The sequence below is a fragment of the Tupaia chinensis genome, unplaced genomic scaffold, assembly GCF_000334495.1.
Source record: "Tupaia chinensis unplaced genomic scaffold, TupChi_1.0 Scaffold149424_1, whole genome shotgun sequence".
Lineage (NCBI taxonomy): Eukaryota > Metazoa > Chordata > Mammalia > Scandentia > Tupaiidae > Tupaia > Tupaia belangeri.
The window spans coordinates 934,434-939,594 of NW_006209268.1; positions in this window are offsets into that span (position 1 = coordinate 934,434).

Genomic DNA, 5,161 nt, shown 5'->3' on the forward strand with positions numbered 1-5,161 from the left:
ATTCTAGCAACATATTACATAGGGATATAGAACTTGCTATCACCAGATTGTAAGGAGACACATCATCAGAAATATTGCAGGAAAATTAAAACACAATTTCACAATTATGGAATATTTTCCATTGTCACACAGATGGGCTGTAACAAGCCAGAGAGTGCAATTCACTAAAGACCATGTTAGTAAGAAAATCACAACAGCTGGTATTATTGAGAACATTAAGAATGCTTATTGGAGAAATAATACTCACATCAACTTTGAAGAGCATGAAAGTGAATCTCACTAGAGCAGTTCCATTCCTTCTACTTATTGCTATCCAGGAATGAATGAATCAGAAAATTTTGCAAATGATTTATGGTTTCCCTTATATCTGGAAAGGGAATATAAATGAATAAAGAGATGGGCCCGAGAGGCCACATGGATAAGTGTGAACATGACAGATGAAAGGCAATTAAGAGAACAAACACCATCATACTGATGAAGCCTCGACCTTATACACATTTCTGAAGGATACCAGATATAGCTTATTGTCTGTTAAATGGTTACTTTCTCTAATTCAAGAAATAGCACATAAACAGTACACTAAACAAAATATAAGAGTGGGACTCAGCTTTTAAGACATCTTTTTATTCTCTAGCAGTTGGTATAATGGCTATGTCACTAGACTCCCATGAAGTCGACTGCGGTTTGAGTCCCAGACTTGGTGGCTTAAACTCATGCAGGGCACATGTGCATGCGTGTCCCAGATACCCAGAGGAGAATGGAGGAGAAGGGATTACAGCATGGCCATCCCCCGCAACGCCCCAGGGGGGTGATTTCTCGCTTTCTGTCTCTCCGTCTCTCTTTCTCTGTTTCTCTGGCTAGCTCATGTGCCCTATAGCAAAAACCTCTCAAAAAAAACATCTTTTTTATTGAAAACTGCCCCATCTATTCATATCCACAGGGACTTCTGGGCTATTAGTCATAGATGTCTGTACCAAGAGTAAACACTCGATCCAAATTAGGACAATAAAATTATTTTCACCGAAATATGGAAATTTGAGTGAGATGGAGTAAATTCAGAAGCTGTGGAGTAAGCCTCCTCACCATATACCTGGAGATCCACATACAGATGACCCAAAGAAACATAGGAAGCAGAACCAGGGATCACAGAGCAGTCAGGCTTGCAAAAGTGCCTGGTGCTTCTTCAAGTTCTACATTTAGTCCCTAGGCAGGCTAGCTGTCTTTGAGTTCTTTGAGATACTCCCACACCCTTCCAATAAATTCCCTTTACTGCTTAAGCAGTTACTACCTCTTACTTCTAATCAAAACAACTTAGCTTAGAAATGGGAAGTGCACATACTCTAAGCACATCTGTACCGTGCTTGGAACCTTTAGGAGAAGGTAAAGGTTCAGGTCCATGTCCTCAGTGAACTCTTCAAAGAGTGTGAGAGGCTTCAGAAATATTGGGTCATTGGAAAAGTCACGATGCATTTTTGCTTAGAAAAATACATCATGGGGCCGGTAGGTGGTGTGGTGGAGCTGGCAAGCGGTGTGGTGGTTAAGGGCACCGGACTCCCACATGGCTGACATGGTTCAAATCTTTGACTTGGCAACTTGCCTTCTTACTTTCCCTCTCTCTCTTCTTCTCTGGTCAAATTAAAATAAATAAATAAACAAAGTTAAATAAAATAATTATTTTTAAAAAAAGAAAGAAATGAGAAATATGTCATGACTTTTTTGATAACCCAATAGATATGCTTGGAAATAAATAGTAAATCATTTTCCCTTCAATATCTATAATAAATTGAAGAATAATAAAGTTTAAGAAAGAAATCTGTATATGTTTAGTAAATTTCTATAAAATCAAGGTAATTTAAAACTTAGACACATAGGGGGCTAGCCTGTGGTGTGATTGTCAAGGTGGCTAGATCCCACATAGTTAACTGGACAATTTGCATCCCAAATCTGATGGCTTTAGAAACACACCAGATACATGTTCATGCATGGCCAAAATCCCAAAAGGAGAATGGAGAAGGAATTGTGACATGAGCATTCCCCATGGGTGGGGGTGGGCACTTTCTCACTCACTCTCTCTGTCTCTCTCTGGTGAGTACATATTCCCTCTGGCAAATTAATACACACACACACACACATACACACACACACACACACACAGGGAAATGGGATGGGAGAGGTGAGAAATCAGTCACAAGAAAAAAAATAAATCCAGAATTTAACCTTTTCTGCCGCTTACACTGGCAATGTTTCGTGTATAATTCATGCAGTATCTTGCTCTAAGTTGGATGTGAATTCACTCACAAGAGAGTTGCAGATAATGTCACTGTGAATATTAAATCAACTGGCAAGTGGTGGGAAGGTGGTGACACTGAAGATAAGATCAGATACAAACCCAGTGAACTCTTAAATAAAGAAACAAGTGAGCCCAACAGGGCTATAAACAACTACCAAAGTGAAAGGCAATAAAAGAGAAAAAGGAAAATAAGGTACTCAAATGTAACGAAGCAAGACTTATAATGACTGGTGCCTGGAATGCCATTTTAAGTGATACAAACTTCCACAACCAAAATGATTAAAGAATATATTAAATTGGTTGTCTAAGCCTCTACTAAAATGAACCTGTATGAAATTTGTCTTACATTCATATGAGTTTTTTAATTTTTTTTTTTCTTTGCCTAGTTCTAAGACAAAGAGAAGGAAAATGTGGATCTGGCAGGTTTAAAATGGGCCTTCTACTTCTACTTAAGTAGGCAGGAGATGACAAGCTTCGGGACCTTTCATGATGCCAAGGAGCCTCCTCTAGTCGAGAAAATACATCAAGAGGAGAATGAACTCTAAGGTTAGTGGGCGAGATCCGTAACTCAGATTTGCTCAATTCTACCATTAAGGTCGACATTTTATGTTTATTTCAAATATATTAACTCATTAGCAAATTCTTAGTACATAATCAAGACCAAAATTAAATATTAGTGGGTTGGCTGCTGGCACAGTGGTTGGGGCAGCTGGATCCCACAAGGCTCACTGCATGATTTGGATTCCAGACCCAGTGGCTTGAAAAACACACAGAGTGTCAGTGCATGTGCGTCCAAAATCCTGAGAGGAGAATAGAGGAGAAAGGATTGCAGCAGTCAGGCCTCCAGTGAGGGTTGGGTGGTGGAGGGGGGTGAGTATTCTTCACTTTTCTTCCCTCTAACTCTCCTTTTCTCTGGGTCTTTCTCCAGAGAACATCCACATCCTCTATAAGCATCCTTTAAAAAAAAAAATTAAGCAGTAATGTACAGGGCCTGTGGTCTAGTAATTAAAAGAGCTGGATCCCATATGGCCAACCATATGATTTGAATCCTGCACTAGGTGACTTTAAAAATACGTAGATTTCATATGCCTGTGTGCCCCAAATCTCAACAGGATGAAGAAATGGAGAAGGGATTGCAGCATGACCATATCCCATTGGGGGTGATTTCTCTCTCTCCCTTTGTCTCTCTCTGGGGAGCACACACATCCTCTAGTAATTAAAAAAAAAAGTAATATGTACATAAATTCATATATGTGGAAAGTAAATCTAGAATACTTGTGAAGGGTCATGGTGAAAATATGAACTCTCTTATATATGAGAATCATATTATAAGAATCTGCTGCCTCCCCCACCTTTAATCTGTCAGAGGGCACTTGTACTTGTCAGAGAGAGAGAGGTGGGGAGAAAGCATACTCCATGGAGAATGGTCATGCCATCATCCTTTCTGCTCCATTCCTCTCTCTTTGGGGATTTTGGGCATGCATGAACACATGTCTGGTGTGTTTTTCAAGCTGCGTGGTCTAGGACTCAAGCCATATAGTCGGCCATGTGGGATTCAGTTCCTTAACTACCATACCACAGGCTGACCCCAAGTATTTTTTGTTAATATTCGTAATGATTACAGTCAGAAATCTTTTGTCATGTTTTGATAATGACGAAAGCAAAACCAACTAAGCCAGATTGTAACCAGATTTACATTTTAGGTTGTCATATGGAAACTTCTTGTACTTCCTAAAAATGTTAAACTATAGGTTAAAAAGCTCTCTACAAATGTATTAGGCAGAATCAGTTCATGGCCTGGTAGTTAAGAAAGCTGGAGCCAGGGACCAGTACATGGCATAATGGTTACATTGAAGGATCCCCACATAGTCAACCACAGTTTGAATCCCAGACCTGGCAGCTTGAAAATTCATTCTGGGTGTGTGTGCATGTGTGCCCGAAATCCCAGGAGGAGATTGGAGGAGAAGGAACTGCATCATGGTCATCCCCCCTGGGGGGTAATTTCTTACTTTGTGTTTCTCTGCCAAGCACATGTGCCCTATAACAAAAATCTCTCTTAAGAGGGAAAAAAAAGAAAGAAAGCTGGAGCCTACATAGTCAACCACATAGTTCAAATCCCAGACCCAGTGGCTTGAAAAACAAAACACACTGGGCATGTGTGCATGCATGTCCAAACTTCAGGACTGCAGCATGACCCCGTTTCTCTGTGGGGTGCTTCTCCCTTTCTCCCTTTCTCTATCTCTCTCTGGTGAGCACATGTGCCTTTAGTAATGAAAAAACAAAGTTCATTATGAAAAAAATGCATGAATTTCAAAATTTTTTTCACCAAAATAATCTTACACTTTAATTCCCTCCCCCCTCCCCAATTTTCACTGGAAAGAGAGAAAGAGGGAAAATGAGAAATCACACCCCCATGGGAGATGGCCACACTACAATCCCTTCTTCTCCATTGTCCCCTTGGGATTTTTGTCATGCCTGCACACATGCCTGCCATGATTTTCAAGCTGCTGGGTCCAAGACAAACAGCAGATTTAGTCACGCGGGATCCTGTGCCTCACCCACCACACCACCTGCTGGCCCTTCATGAACTTTTTGAAATGCCTTTATAACACTTATTAGGGTGAGACTGACCTGAAAATTGATAGAGCAAAACCACAGATTTTATTTATTATAAGCAAGAAATACAGTCAACTATGTAGGAGTCCAGCAACCATTATGCCATCTGCTGGTCCTGGAATACAGTCTTTCCTTAAAAGAAAAAAAAAAAAAAGTACTCAAACAGGCCAGTCAATGGTGTGATGGTTAAGGTGCTGAATTTCTACATAGCTGACCATGGTTCAAGTCCCAGACCTGGTGGCTTGCTTTCTCTCT